This window comes from Podarcis erhardii (genome assembly GCF_964252035.2).
Source record: "Podarcis erhardii genome assembly, chromosome: 2".
In the NCBI taxonomy this organism is placed as follows: Eukaryota; Metazoa; Chordata; class Lepidosauria; order Squamata; family Lacertidae; genus Podarcis; species Podarcis erhardii.
The window spans coordinates 96187767-96204585 of NC_138498.1; the positions used below are offsets into that span (position 1 = coordinate 96187767).

Here is a 16819-nt window from a genome sequence, read left to right on the forward strand (position 1 = left end):
GCCCCTTGCTGGTTTATAGGAAGAGAGCAGTACCAAACCCTTGGCAGAAACAGCAGGGTGAAGTTCTGTTTCAAAAGCCTTATCTGAAGCCCTGCTGGCTATCTCTGGCCATCAAATGTGGCTGCTTGTTAGCTTTCCAGCTCCAGGGTTGCACTGGGCCCATCCCAGAGGAACTGGCCCATGTAGGTATTGGCCTATGGCATGTGCCAAACGAGTGCAGCTCCCCAAGCGTGTAGGTTCATGGCAGTGCAGTTTTGTGCTGGAAGAAATTGAGACCGACTTCAACTCTCCAGTCATTTCAGTCCTTTACTGACAGGTCCAAAGCCTTAAGGCAGTTTCACTATATAGAGGCTTCCACTAGATCCATAGTAGAAGGTGCAGGCTTCAAATGCAAAGCAAGGGCACCTCACAGCATACATACAGCACAGAGTTCAGTATCAATCTGGCAGAGCTTCCTTGCAGTGAAGCAAAGAGGCAATGTACAGCCCCCTCTTAATATACCCAAGAATGACCACACCAGTTGCCAGGTCACAGTGACCTAGAATCACAGAATCATAGAGTTGGAAGAGACCACAAGGGTCATCGAGTCCAACCCCCTGCCAAGCAGGAAACACCATCAGAGCACTCCTGACATATGGTTGTCAAGCCTCTGCTTAAAGACCTCCAAAGAAGGAGACTCCACCACACTCCTTGGCAGCAAATTCCACTGTCGAACAGCTCTTACTGTCAGGAAGTTCTTCCTAATGTTTAGGTGGAACCTACTTGGCTGGTTGTCAGGTTAGTGACCTTCAAACACTAAATCACAAGACCTGCAAGATAAGAGAAGCACATGCACCAGATTTTCCTTAACAGCAATTAAAGGAACCTCAACAGATGCATGGGAAGCTGTTATCTGCCGCCCTGCCCCACCTCACCCCCATAGGAGCCTGATGCTGGATACTGCATGTGAAAACACCGCTGGTGCTGTTTTTTTCCATGGCTCATCTTGTCTCAGCCCCTCCAGCAGCAAAAATCAGCAGGTGGAGATTGGTGTACTCTTCAGCTTGCTTGTACTTTCCTAACTTCCTGTATACATTCTAGCTGAGCTCATATTGTCTTGGTTTTAAATGGTCTTCCAGCATTCTGATTTCTCCATCTTTGTCTCTTCCCTTTCATTTGATCCTTTCATTTTTGACAGGTTTTTCCCCTTTGAAATTAAATAAGATAGAGTTTAATTGCATGAATGTTTTGAAACATGCAGGCCACTAGAGCTGTAATTGCCGGTCCTCTATGTTAAGTGCCAATCATTCTATATCAAGTGCACTTGCTTTTGACACTTAAGTCAGTGGGCCTGAGTTAGTTTAAGTGAATCCATTCTAATACTTAGTACTTTGTGCCCTAGGTTTCTATTAACATATTTAAAGCATAAGTATCCCCAATACAAATTCCACTTGCCTTTTAAAATGTTTTTGGGAGTTATCTATAAGCAACAGACAGTGGCATATATTTTTGCCATGTGTTCTTATAGATAGATGGCTGTCAATCATCTACCTAATAACATCATGTGTGAATATGTGCACTGACTTTTAAGCTTTGGACTTCTTCAGAAAACTCTTGTGTGAGGTGCCAAACAGAAGCTGATACAAAAAAGCAGGATGATATTACTAAGCACTGCAATCCAAAAAAAACACATGGTGAAAGGTGAGAATTATTTCATAATCTACAGATGGGATCTTACTAACACCCACACTAGAAAGCTGTTTGTTCACTGAAATGCTTGTGCAGGAAGAGACAATTTGAAGATAGTTTCCTCCTCCTTTTTGAAAACGAAACTCTCCAGTAACCATTTGGACAGGTATTGGTCAGGATATCTGTCGAAGAAAAGAAGGCAACCAGTATCTAATGATGGGTGAATTCCGTTAATTTTGAAATCTCAAGTATCTGTGTTTTAAAGAACTTTTGGGGGTGTCTTTTCTCCAAGAATACTAAACTGACTTGTAATGTTGGTTTTACTTTATTAAACTGATACGTTTTTGTCTGTTTGTGATTAGCCAAGTGACAAATAAGTCATAACTGTGGGGAAACAATTCAGAACCTGTAATAAAAGCGTTTGCACATGATATTGGCCCTTGCACTGGGGAGGTTTCTAGAGCTTCATCAGATAAGCTCCTGGGCTACAAAGCCTTTTAACCCCTTGGTAGCTTCCCTGGGCCTGCCCATCAATTTTTGAAGTCTTCAAAGTTTCCCACTGCAGCTGTTTACTTAGCACCTCTTGAGCAGTAAGTCATGTCTACAAATTGAACTATGTTACTGGTTTTTATTATTTTAGTTTGTGATTTATTATCTGCCCTTCAGTGTAAAGTGAAGGGCTAGTTACAATAACATGGCTGTATAATTTAAAATCAGATAAAAGTATTTAAATAAAAAAGCAATGCAATTTAAATAAGAACAAATGCAGTTTAAATCCAGGGATAGAGGTAGACATGAAAACACATCTCAGCTGTCAAAGGCTGAGGGTAAAGAGGTTCATCTTTAGTACCTGACCAAAACAATACAGTGAAGATGGCCAGACGCGCCTCTGTGAGGAGGAAATTCCACAATTTAGCTGCTGCCAATTTAGGTGCTCTCAAGGGCCGCCACTCCCTGTAGTTCTTAGGGTATTGGAACTACCTAAAAGCGCTCCTTTGTCAGTCATAACACCCAAGAGGGTCTGCAGGGAAGGAAATGGTGCTTCAGATATTTGAGGCCTCTGTCATTTAAGGCTTTGAACACCTTGAATTGGGCCCAGAGATAAATTGGCAACCAATGTAGCTCTTGTAATACGTGGGTTAAAAGAAGTTCAAAATGGAACCCTGGTCACTGCATTTTGGTCCACCTGAAGCTTCAGAGTGGTCTTCGGGGATAGCCTAATACTGTATAGAGGCAATAATCCAATCAGAAAGTTACCAAAGCAATGGAGTACAATGGCCAAGTAATCTCTTTCCAAAAGGGACCATCACTGGTGAACCAGCTGGAGCTGGAAATAGGCACTCCTAGCCTCCACTTGCAATACACTTTAAAATAATTACTTCTGCGTGTGCAGACCTTTGTTTTAAATTCCAAGCTGTGGAAGAACTTTGAAGGAAATAATATCCTATTTAAACTGGCTTTACAAAGTAAGTAAATTGTACTAGGTAATTGAGTTTCATCAATGTCACAACAATTGATTTTTTTATATAGGTTTTTCATATCTCAACACAGAGTTGAAAGTGTTGTAAAAGACGCTAATAATTTTCATTGGTGTATACGTTCATATCTTTTGTTCACTTATCTCTGGTTAAACAGACTCTGCAGGTTTTGGATGTGTAAAACCTATGTATGAGAGGTGAACAGTGGATGAGTGTACACACTGTAAGGAGTGATGCCTTTGTGAAAACTGCCTTCAGAGTTCTGGAAAAAAAAACAATTTTTGGTCTCCTACCAAAGATTCTGACCTCACATTTGCTATAATATTTTGTATATGTAGCAACAAGTTATTGTATTCCTCAGTGGCCTGAGTTCATTGACTGAACTTCAACTTTCCTTTTGGTTTTCCTTTGGGACACTATGTAAAACTGGCAGTTCTGTCCTGAAATAGACAGTTAAGGAATTGCTGTAGGTATACTTGTGGGAACTTGTAAATCCCCTGTGCATTTTAACAAGGAGGCTGTGAGGTTATGCTCGCTGTTACAAACCTCCCTGTCAGTTTTCACTGTTTTACAGCAGAGCAGTGTTACTTCACAAGGGGCCCTGTGTATGACTTCTTACAGTCTTTGTATCATACGTCCTGGAAGAAACTTGCTGAGTAAATCATTTCCACTACAATGTGAAGAGTTTGTTTGGCATACAGTGCATTTTTTGTTGAAAGAGGAATCCCCTTCGCATCCTGCGTAGTACTGTGAGCAGTAACTCTGAAAAGAATCTGACAATTTCAGTTCCCATCAGTTTTGTAATTCAGCAAAAGATGGTGGAATGTGAAGAAGGTATGTGTGAAGAGGGGAAAGTCTGAGCTGACTTCACATTATTCTGAAAAAGTAAAGAACCACCTGCCACAAAATCATGCGTTTGATGCCCAAAATCTCCAGTTATAATTATGTTACCTCCTTGTGAATGTACCTCTCATAAGCCATAACCATTGGAATTGCCATGCCCGTGGTCGTGGTGCTGGACATCTAAGGGGTGTTGACCATATCAACAAGAATTATGGAAGGCATGAAAAGTAGAGGGGGAAGATTTGACTCTGCAGTAGGCTGCAGATCTCCATCCCTGATAATGCCATATTCTTTTATTTTCTTTCAAAACTTTCCACAGGATTTGTAAAGTTAAGATATCATAAACTGTAACAAGGGGTTAATGCAAGCTCAGACTCATTAAACTCTTTTCCAACTTTCTCGATTCTTGTTTCTTGTTCTTTTCCTATGGGTTGTAACCAGCCCCAATATATTTGTATTGGATTTAGTGTAATTTTACTTGATTTAGCTCTGTTTTTATCCTGTATTGAATTTATCTAAATGGCGACAGACAGGAAATAGGTTGAATATGTGAATGAATGAATGGTTCCATCCTCATAAACCACTTTACAGAAGTAGTTTGCTCCTGCTCTAAAAATTAAATGGGCTGTCTTGAATCAAAGGCCTACAATAAAGTTCAGAGTGTATATACTGTCTAGAGGATTGTGCCTGTTGTATATAACATGGCATCACCATTTGGGCTCTGAACATAATACTCTGAATGAAAATTCAGAGTATATAATATAAGTTGCATTTTAACGAGGCCTTTCACAACATTAACACTGCAGCCCACAAAAGAGAGATTAGTTTTAAGAAAAGAATGGTAAATTCTGTTAAATACTATTTTAAACACTAAACATTTACCCTTAGGTATATTTTATGATGCTTACATAGCTTTATGTTCATAAGTTCTCTCATTTCTTTTACCTAAGAAATTAGAATAACTTTTGTCTTTTAATAATTAAAAAAATCATTATAGACAGGAGGCAATTTATACAATCTTCAACTATTAAAGGCTATTAACTATTAACTATTAAACAGTGTTGTTAAAAAATGTTCAAAGCAATTGACTGCAAAGTTCTTGGGAGTTGATTAAAAGATCCATTTGTCACTTGAAATGGGATATGGTTAATGGAAATGTATTTTTAAAATTGCTTCCCAAAGCATTTTTTCACTTTATACATTCAGAATAAGATAAAAAATGATCAGAGTCATAGCACTTTGAACGACATTGTTAGTCTGAAACAATTAGCTCAGGAATAAGATAAAAAGGAATTAATCCGTCATATCCTCACAGCTACAGGGGAAACTAAATGGACATTTTGTTCGTTAGTTCTGCCCAAATGTGTAAAAGTAGTTTTGCTGGACTATTTCATTTAGAATCCCGGCTTCACTCATAGCAATAGGCAACATTTAACTTGTCAGCTAAGTAACACTTTTTTTTATTACAAGGGCAGAAGTCCCATCTCTCCTTGGAGATTTACTTTTCCCCCTTTTCCCTCAGCAGTGCTGTTAAAACAGAAAATGATGCTACCAAAGTTTCATTTGAAACAAATGACTAACTAACCATCAAATTTCATATATGTCTGAATAGGTTTTTTGTTGTTTTTTAAAGAGCAGATGCTGGCAGTTTTCCAGTTTTTGACAGACGTTGCACAAGTGCAAAATTCTTCCACTGTTCCTCCTGATACGATGCCTGTAATCTTTACCCTCAGTTGACTCGCGATTTCTCTTGTTTACCCAAATGAACGCTACTTTGCCTGAGAAATGAAAGAGAAAAGTAACTCTGGGGAACGGGGAGAGAAAATCAAGGACAATGCCATGAACTTAACATTTCCAAGGATACACAGGGCAGCCTTCAAAATTCACCAGGTTTACCTGGTTATTGACAACTTGTGACCAAGTGAAGATGCCCAGGCACCAGGATGGCACTTGACGTCTCCACAATCTGGAGGTTCATGCCTGACAATCTTTGGATCTTCCCTGTTTTCACACATCAACACATCCTTTAGAATTTTATCTGTGATATGTTATCTGCACAATTCAGAGCAAATTTCAGGAACCAAAAAGATCTATTGAAAAATAGGACTTTCGAGCCGCCCGGCCCTAAAATGGCAGCTAGGCATTCCGTTTTGGCGACTTCAACCTTGGCTCAAGGAGTCACTTAGCACCTAGCTTATATATCTGAGTTTCTAACGCTGCAAGGTTAAAGCCTTCAGTCAGCTTTGGGGTAGCCATATTCCACCCAATATACAGACTGAACTGGAGTGCTTTGCAGTGACTTCCACAAATCCCAAGGTGTTTGTCTCATCCAGTCTTTTGTCTAAGAAAACACACTGTGTGTACCTGAAAAGTATCCCAGTCTTGTCACCAGTAAAAAGTGTCATGAAGAGGACTCCACACAGCAGATGTAGACGAATGACTCTTTTAATACAAAACAGTTTGTGGAGGGAGCAAACCTTGCAACAGGTTTCCGTTTTGATGCAGAACTAAAAGTTAAGTGCACGCTGCCTGAGAGCTGACACAGCAATTCCTGGTATGGCAAGCCGGGATGGCCAATGCACTACACTGAGATAGTTACAATTCCTAAGTTAAGCAGGGCTACTCTAGAAGGCATCTTAAGGGGCAAATTAATGGCAAGATCTGCAGGGGTGAGCGGTTTAGGATGCAGTGGATCTCCAGTGCAGCCAGTGTCAAGTCCAGCTCAGCCACAAATAAACCACAGATAAGCTGGCATCAGTTTCTCATCTTGGCTGAGTTGAATGTGGCTGAACCGAGGCCAGTGTAAGGCTCCAAAAGAGGGTATTCTGGGGACAGGACCAGACTTAGGTCGCATCCTAAGCTTGTTCGCATGGCCTGTTCACCCCACATAGGACACTATTTTAAAGGCTTGGTTTCCCACTGCCGAGCGAAGTCAGAACAGCAGCAGCCCTTCTGCTGAATGGGGTTTGGTGCTTAACTTATACTGGCTTGCTTTACACCAACTTCTTGTGTATAGGATTGCACCTTAAGAGAATTACTGTGAATAGTACAGTCCACAAAGAAACGGTAGATGCAGTTGGTGCTTCTGCTCCACAAGTACCTAACAGTGATTTGCCATACTATTCTCTGTTTAATATTTTAACTTCTCCTGAGGCAAACATGACTTTCATCTTATTGCCTTGCTTTAGTTTCTACCCTACCAAAAAAAACCACAAAAAACTGAGCTGCTACACCAGGAGTGAATAACCTTTTCCAGTGCAAGGGCCACATTCTCCCCTGGGCAACTTTCCAGGGGCCACATGGCAGTGGTAGGCAGAGCCAGACAGAAAAGTGGATGGAGCAATCGAAGCCTATTTTATTTTATCTTTGCACAATAGGCTACTTTCTACACAAACTCTGCATTCCCTCTATCCTCCATCCAGGCAAACAAGGGGAGGCATTTTCAGAGTTCAAGAACACATTCTACCCAGGCAGAAACACTCAAGGAGGGCTGGTTGGAGAGGGGTGTATGGCCCGTGGAGAATGCTGAAGGCCAGATATAGAAACCCGGAGGGATGTATTTGCCTGAGGTTCCCCACTCCTGTACTAAACAGATTTGAGAAAATCAAGTAGCAGCTATATGGATGGAGCCCTAGATATAGCACGAATGAGTGTGTTGTGTCTCCTTTCAATATCCAGTTTTGGATTTGAATTATGTTGTCCATTTGACTGTAGGTGGAAACGAAACATTAGGAAGATTCCTCTTTGCTTCAGCAGAGAATTTGCCAGCCCTCTTGGAGTTAAATTTTCCACATTTTATTGCACATTATGTAGGTAATTGCTCTCATAACTTTCCTTGTTCTGGTTTTCTGAAGAGATGACATGCATTTTCATTCCTACATCAAGCTGGAAAGTCACCTTTTTGGATTTTATCTGCTGAATAATTAACCTTTTATGCCAAAAAGATTAATGATTTGCATCTGTTTCAAATCAAAATGGTATTGTAAGCATTTCAGAGGGGAAATGGAATTTTGCTTCCAGGCTCACTTTTAATTTCTGGTACAATTTAACATATATCTAAAATATGAATTGTCCACATTTCTAAACCATTCTATATGCATTTGCATTTGAAGGTTGAATGCATTTTTGACAAATAAGGCAACGGCAAAGAAAACAACATTGCATATGGTTAATTCTAAGTCCAACTTCTGCAACATTTGTCATAAACTACATTTAAATGTGGAAAGGCAAATATCATTACATACCTGTGGAAGTTCAGGGGTATTTTCTGAGGCTAAAATGGGGACAGACACACACACATACACACACACTGCAAAAAATAAAACTCCACAATCCTCATGCTTGATTAATTCCAATGTTGACACCTTTTCTAACCAAAATGTTTTGTTTAATTAATTAATTAAAATATTTATAGCTCAGCTTTAATCTCAAGAGCTCAGGGCAGGGAACAATAGCTTCATTTAAAAAAAGCAGAAGAAATATCACATAAGGAAATAAAAATCAAGGGTTCAACTATGTATTACCCTGCATTCGAAGATCACAGGGCAGTTCAGAACATAAAATTACAAAATAAGAACACAAAATAAATAACCAAAAATCAAACAAAAGGACCCCCCTTTAAACACATTTAAAAGGTTGTTGTTGTTGTTGTTTAGTCGTTTAGTCATGTCCGACTCTTCATGACCCCATGGACCAGAGCACGCCAGGCACTCCCAGCTTCCACTGCCTCCCGCAGTTTGGTCAAACTCATGCTGGTAGCTTCGAGAACACTGTCCAACCATCTCATCCTCTATCGTCCCCTTCTCCTTGTGCCCTCCATCTTTCCCAACATCGGGGTCTTTTCCAGGGAGTCTTCTCTTCTCATGAGGTGGCCAAAGTATTGGAGCCTCAGCTTCACGATCTGTCCTTCCAGTGAGCACTCAGGGCTGATTTCCTTCAGAATGGATAGGTTTGATCTTCTTGCAGTCCATGGGACTCTCAAGAGTCTCCTCCAGCACCATAATTCAAAAACATCAATTGTTCAGCGATCAGCCTTCTTTATGATTGTTTACTCAGTCAAAGCCCTAGTTATAAAGCCCTGGTTTTCACCTGGCACCTTCATAAGTACTGTTACAGATCAGGGGCAACAGAGTTTGGGGGCGCAAGGGCACCCATAACTGTTAGGGTCAGTGAATGTTAGAAATTAATTTAGCTGATTTTGTGAGTATTGAAGGGAAGATGCCAGGCCGGTGGAAAAATGCAGGCTAAGCTTCCTTTCCACGCCATGGCCATTAACATGACAAAAGAAATATGGAGCAAGGACTGACGGTAGACAGGATTTAGTTTTGGATTGAAGCTTGCCACTCATAAAAATCCAGAACTCAGTGAGCTGGGTTTTCACAAACATGTAAGTAATTTCACTTCAGCCATTACTGCACACTGGACATACTGAAACATCCATGCTCAACTCTGTTCTCTCAATTAGCCCAGTTACACATAGGCTGTTGTAAGTTTACAAATATTATATGTTGTTTCACTAATTAATTTCACAGATTTTATACTATTCATCAAGAAAACATCTGCTCAGTTTCATAATTAGGTGTTAATGGGGAAAACAAAAAAGTGGGTGGATCTGTAATCACAAGAACTGTCAAGGTTGATCTGCATTTTTCAGTGTACTGCTGTTTAGCAAGTTTTTAAAAAAATATATATGCAAGAATTGAATCACATGTATAATATTTGCATCCATATGCCTGTTAACAGTGCTTTGGAGATAACCTGATTTTACATCTAGCTGAGCATCTTGAAGTAGATTTAGCAGAGTTACTAAAGTAGTGGAATTATCCTGAACAAGGCAGCAGAGGAATACCATTTTGATTTCCCATTCACCATCAAAGTAATAAGTTTAGTTCATGTGCTTTTGTTATGTCTGCCCAACTACTGTATTTCTGAAATGTATCATACAATTCTGCTTGCATTGTCACTTACCTGGTCTGCTATGTCAGTGTTTCCCAACCTTTTTTGGGCAAAGGCACACTTGTGTCATGAAAAAAATCTCGAGGCACACCACCATGCCAGATGGGGAAAGGTCACTTTTTACTTATGTAAAAAAAAATAAAAAAATAGTAACAGCATAGAAGGTAATGGTAGATGACTGTTAGGGTCTCCCCCCAAATGCAGAATTCTATTAATATCTTCCTTAGCGAGCCGCGTTAACCCCTGTAATGCTTTCTATAGAGTAAGCATAGGGGACACTGGGGGATGTGGAACCAAGGGGGCAGTGGGCCAAAAGAGTTCGGGATCTACTGCTTTAAACAGAAATAAGAGCCAGTGGGTTCTACCTTTTTTAAAGTATCGTTTCAGCGGGGACAGCAGTCCGGATTTCCAAAAAGCGGCGCTTTTTTGCGTCTGAGCAAAGAAGAGAGAGAGGGGAAAAAAGAGAGAGAGATTGATTTGTGGCTGCGCAAAGGGGGGAGGAGCCCAGGAGTAAAAGTAGGAAGGACGAAGGGAGGGGAAAGGAAAGTTAATAGAAGGAAAGGCGGGTGGGAGAGAAAGAGAAAGAAAGAGGGAAGGAAGGGGGGAAGAGAAGTGGAAAGGAGGGAGACCGAGGCGGGGGAGAAGCGTCTGGAGAGTTGCTCCGAAGTTTGGGGCGCCGCGGGGGTGGGCGCGCGTCCCAGGAGGCGGAGGCCAGCCCGGGCTGGGAGCCGCGCCGCGGCCCGGGGGCGGTAGGCGGACCGCGGCTCCTAGGATGTGGAAAGGGGACGGCGGCGCAGGGGGAGGAGACCCGCACGGCTAGGGCAGCGCGCAGGGGGAGGGGAGCGGGCCGGAGGCGGGTGAGGGGGGCCGCGATCCCGCGCGCCGCGAACATGGCCTCCTTCCCCGCGGGCCCCGCCGAGCCCCCCGGCCGGGGAGGGCGGCGCACCCCCGCCGCCGGAGGAGAGCAGAGGCAGGAGGAGGAGGACGAAGGCGCTGCCGAGGAGGCGCGCCAACTTCTGCCAACTTCGGCGCCCGCCCCGTTGCCGCAGGCTCCTCCCGGCCGAGAGCCAGAGGACGGCGGCGGAGCAGGAGGAGGAGGATCGGGTTTGGCGACGGCTGCTGCGTCCTCTCCAAGCGCGGGGCTGGCCTCCGCCGCGCCCGATCCTCCGCGCTCGCCCGCTTCTCGGCGGAGCAGGTCTCGTGCGGGTGCGAGGCGCTGCTGCAGGCGGGCGACCCCGGCCGGCTGGGCCACTTCCTGGGCTCGCTGCCGCCCGACGCCGAGACGCCGTGCGACTCGCCCGCCTCCCTCCCACGGCATACTAGGCAACGTCTCGCGGCACAGTAGTGTGCCGCGGAACACCGGTTGGGAAACACTGTGCTATGTGCATTTGTCACCAGACTAGCAGTGTGTGGGTGTGAGAGAGAGAGGTGTCACAGGTAGTATCTACCCTAGTCCACTTCTCTTATTTTTCTTTTTTTGTCTATACACACACACACACACACACACACACACACACACTGCTAGTCAACCAGCTAATCAACCAGCTTATCAATCAATATATCCATTTACATTTCCCCCCCTTTTTTATCCCCTCTCCTCCCTCCCTCTCCCCCACCCAAGGACTTCCCTCAGCTTGTCTCTCCGGTTTCTTTACACATATTATCCTTTGTATTTTGTAAAATTGTACATATCATTGCCTTATCTATCATATACTCAACAAATAAATTTGTGTATGTTTATTCAAAACCTGCCAAGGAGTCCAAATCATTTTGTTGTCTTTTTTTGTGCATAGGCCATGCTAATCTTCTCTGTATCGTTCCAATTTTAGTATGTGCTGCCAAAGCGAGCACTCTTTTTTTTATTAATTTTAATAAAACATGTTAACATAACACAGGCACCACAGAAGCAACAGTGCATTAATCTACAAGCAAAACACTGTACTAAATCACCCAAGAGAGAAAAGCCGATTCCCAGCCATGACTACAAGAATATAAGATTATCTTTCACAATTGCCTTAAGTATGATGATAGTTTATGTGTTCTGAAAGTGCTGTGTTCAACACTCAAGACCACTACATGTCCTTAGAACATGTGCCCATGGCTTTCCTGCTTTGAGCGACTTCCAGGCTTGCAAGGGTTAAGAGGAGTGACATAAGTTATTTGTGATGGATAATGGGGTGCATTGAACAATGGGGTTCATTGACCAGCAGGGGGTCAGAAAGAAAGGTGCTGGGTTGTAATTTCAGAGATTAACACAAAAACCCACAGCCAACATGGATCAGACCCTTCCTGGGATTGGTCTATCTCCAACTCCCCTATTTCCTCCCCCTCATCATCTGATCACTCTTTCCACAATGTCTCCAGAAGACTCTCATAGACTATGTTATAGTATTCAAAACAGGGTTCTGATCCTAATCTGTGCCTGGATAAGAGATTGCCTGCAACCCCAAATGTGTCACTTCAAGCTTCCTCAAGGAAGAGCAGGCTGTAAGCTGATTAAGTAAAAGATAATTTTTTAAAAAGAAATAAAAATGGAGTTCTGAAAAAAATACTGTTGAATAGTGTATGTCAAATCTCCACTCCTTATGCAGCTTTGGGCCTGAAGAAAGTTCAAAAACATCTAGCTGAAGTAGAGGAATGCATATCCCAGGATATTACTAAAACGAATTATTTCTATGTTTAATGGGAAATCAACTGAAGAAATGTAATTGACAAGAGAAGTTTTATTTTCCTTGAAGTAATCTCACTAGAAAAGGGTGTGTGTGGGTGTGTAATATATGAAACAAAAGTCACATGAGAGGTTGTTTACTACAGTTTTATTTAGGAAACAATGCAATTTTGTTTTGATTTCACCAATACAAAATTAAGTTATTGCAGATGGTTACAGACGGAATGTTGCACTCTGTTTTAAAGTGCAATGAACATTTGATTAAGGCTGTAATCCTGTGCATATTTTTGTTTCTCGTTGTCAACAACAACAGAAAGTTTTGCAACAGAGATTACTCGTAAAATTATGGTGTGATCAATTCTTGTTTTGTAGTAGCGAGAATCAGTAAGGAAGATTCCTTGAATCCATTTTTTTATTATAAATTTGTACTTTCTCAATAAAACATAGACACTGAAATATAAAATAGCCCAATATTAGAAATGGCCTATACATCAATGCCACACCAGCATGCCACTCACCTCAGTGCTTGGCAGGAGGCCTCCTCAGTCCAGAGAGCTGAGCAATATGATGCCTCTGCTGAATCCAAACATCCCACAGCCTGGAATGATTGTTCTGCTAGTGTAAGAAAATGCAAAATTAAGCAGTACCAGCTTTTAACATTGCAGTCTGTGGGTTAAACCACAGAACCTAGGACATGCCGATCAGAAGGTCGGCGGTTCGAATCCCCGTGACAGCGTGAGCTCCTGTTGCTCGGTCCCTGCTCCTGCCAACCTAGCAGTTCGAAAGCATGTCAAAGTGCAAGTAGATAAATAGGTACTGCTCCGGCGGGAAGGTAAACGGTGTTTCCGTGCGCTGCTCTGGTTCACCAGAAGCGGCTTAGTCATGCTGGCCACATGAACCGGAATCTGTACGCCGGCTCCCTCGGCAAATAAAGCGAGATGAGCACCGCAATCCCAGAGTCGGCCATGACTGGACCTAATGGTCAGGGGCCCCTTTACCAGTGTTATTTAGTAAAAAGTAAAAAGAACCAAGACTTCTGTAAAATTAAAACAGAAGTCAAGCCCTGTTAACGGCCTTGAGAAATGTGGAAATGGGAAAATATATTCTAAATCAGGTTTAAATATGCTCATCTAATATTTTGTGGTTGAAGAAATAGAGAAGAAATAGAGTATTAAAAAACCAAAAAACCATTATTGCATTTGCACTCTGTGAGTGTCATGTCCAATTAACAAATGTTTTATGGAAATGGCTGTGGAGGAAACACCTTTACCTCTCACTGCCTCTGGGTGCAGGTCAGGGCTAAAGTTGCTGTGCTCTTTCCTAAGCTCAGGTATTACTCAGATTTGCATTCCTACCTTTTGGCCACCTAAAATGTCCCAATCTTCTGCTATGAATATGAAATAGTCTTGCCTCATAAGCTTACCTACCTTGACTAAGAATTAGAATGATAGTTTAGGAATTTGAATTTACTGTAAGTAGAAGGTTTTGTGACACAAATGGGATTGTCAGTGAGATAAATTGCAAAAAGTGCAAGGAAAACAAGTGGGAACTGTTGCGTTGTAAGAACTACTTTGCCCTCAGTTAATAATGAAGATGATATTGAAGAATAGTCTCGTTAAAGGGTGGTTAATTTAAGTGAACATGGCAAATTGGACATGTCACTATTTTAATCTCTCTCCAAACTGTTTGAACGCTGTTAGCACATGCGACAATTGTTCCAATTGAGATACTCATTTTAAAACTTAGTTACCTAAATGATATTGCTAAACCCTGCTTTTAAAAGGAAGGAAAAATGCCAGAACAAGCTGTCCCAAAGTTTGAGGAACCACATACAGACATAAATATTGTGGAAAAGCCAGGGAGGAATGATGGAAAGCTATGTTTGCACCTCAACACATTTCTTCCTTGTTATACTGTTCTTAGTGCTGTATCTGTTTTCTTGAGAGGGGGCGCTATCTATTGTTTAGTACAACTCTTTGCTTATGGGTGCAGTTGATCCAAGCTGTAGTGGATTATTTGCAGACACAGCCTTTCTCATCTTGTCATGTTCAAATTTCACTCAGTTTGTATGCTGCGGTTGATTCAGAATCTATACCTGGGTGCCAGAAGTCACTGCTTGTCACAGTTGCTTGAGTTGGTTTGATTCAATTTTCCTGGAAGGCCTTCACAGTGCACTGGGAATATCACTGATTTTGCAGCTATTACATGTTGAAATAATGTTGGTTATTTGTTAAGTACTAAACTTTTCTTAATGTATTGTTTAATAGTTGTTAGCCACCTACATCTGATTAAGACAGTTAAGCAGTTTCACTTAGAACTGTTTTGGTGTGTTCAATTCTTGATCCATAGTAGCAAGAATTAGTAAGTAAGGATCTTTTCATGCCAATTTCAGGGGGTTTTTTTATAAATGTATGCTTTTCCAGTAAAGCCTAGACATCAAAATATAAAATAGACTAGGATAATAAATAATAGTTACAATACATTTCTTATACAAATGTTTACATCTTAGAATTTCAGCAGGGTAACATTTCTAGGAGAAAGTAATCTTGCCCACCCCTGTTCCAGCTAGAAGGTTTACAGGCAAGGAGCTTAAGATGGTAGAAAGCTAATTTGTTTAGAACTTAGAGCATATTTGTGCAATTTCTAAAGATCACATCATGTTGAATTAATCTTTAACATAAGCGAAGAATCCCATAAATTTGGGCTTATGTTCTTATTATTCTGTTATTTAAATGTTCTTAAATAATTAGAAGATGATTGGACATGGACACATCTGTTTCTTATAGATAAGTTCTACATTTGTGCATTTCATTTTCTAGATAAGAATTGACAGGTCTTAACGCAGAGCTACTACTATCTTACCCTAACATGGGAATGTAAATGTTATGGCTTTTAACTGATAAACAAAAGTCCAAGTAAACCTCTGACTTTGAGTGACAGTTTTACAACTCAACTTTCTTCCTGATTGCCATGATCTTGTTTATATAAGTTACCCAGAAGACATCATTAACATGAACTGCTTTTGTGTCTTCCCTTAACATAACAGCAATAACACCTTTAAATTTGTGAATATTTTCATATGAATCGTGTCAATTTGCCTTCTGCTTGCCCTTTCCTTACAAGATACCTTGTATCACTGATGGAGGTGAATCAGCAATTTCTCCGGTGTCTCTTCTCATCCAGAAGTGCTAAAGCAACTGATTTTGCTAATTACGGACAGTATCATGGCTATCAGCTAGATGGAGATTGTAAACAAACCTTATTTTAGATATTTGGAGCTGATGCAAAGTTTTATGAACAGGAATGATTGTTTTGGTAATAGCCACACAGAGACAGCTGTGGACAGGATTCCTGCCTTGCAGAGGGTTGAACCAAATTACCCTTGGGGGTCCCTTCCAACTCTACTGTGATTCCACCAGGTGGGGGAAATGGGTCCCCCTCTTCCTCTCTTCCTCTTAATAAACTTGTTTGATGCGGGTTCAGAAACTTCAGCTGGTTCAGAGTGCATCAAAGTTGGCTATAGAAAACAGGTGTCCTCCATGTTGCAACAGTTTCATGCCTTACTGATGCATGTCCTGTGGTTCATTCAAAAAGTGCTGATTATGACCTACAGACCCACTTGGGATCTGAAAAACTGTATTCCGATTCTATCACCATATGAACTTGCCCATGGTTTAAATATCTTCATCATCAACTGAGTTTTTGTGGACATTGTAAATATGCCGCAGTTTGTTCAGATAGAATTAGATTTTATTAGTATGATTGATTTATCTGGCTTCTTCGTTTCTGATATTCTGTATTTTAGTTTTAGTTTTACTGTTAGACGCCTTGTGGACCTTTGGGTGAAAAGGCAGGATATAAATTTAAGAAATACATAATTAGAAACACTTTTAAATTACCCGAAATCTACTTGTTTGCCATTGTTAGCTTTTTTCTAGCTTACATAATGGTATAACTTTATAGTTTAATAAAGGGCAATTAAAGATAATTGGAAAAGCAATCAAATTTTGAACTTCTTTCTGTTGTTAACAGATACCATAAATATTTCAATAATTTGCATTAGTTTGTTTTTAGTTTTATGCAACATTTTACATACTGTGAATTAACCTTTCTGTTCTCTTATTTCTTGGCAAAGCAGTACTAATACCATTCAGTAATTTTCTTTTCCCGTAGCTGCATGAAAATAATTTCCCAGGCCCACTTGTAA

General features: G+C 41.1%; 1 protein-coding gene across 1 annotated transcript in view; it reads left to right on the top strand.

The window, feature by feature from the left end:
- LOC309336547 (contactin-3-like) overlaps nt 1-16819 on the top strand; it is a 130751-nt gene that overhangs the window by 56017 nt on the left and 57915 nt on the right. The gene's annotated exons all lie outside the window — the stretch shown is intronic.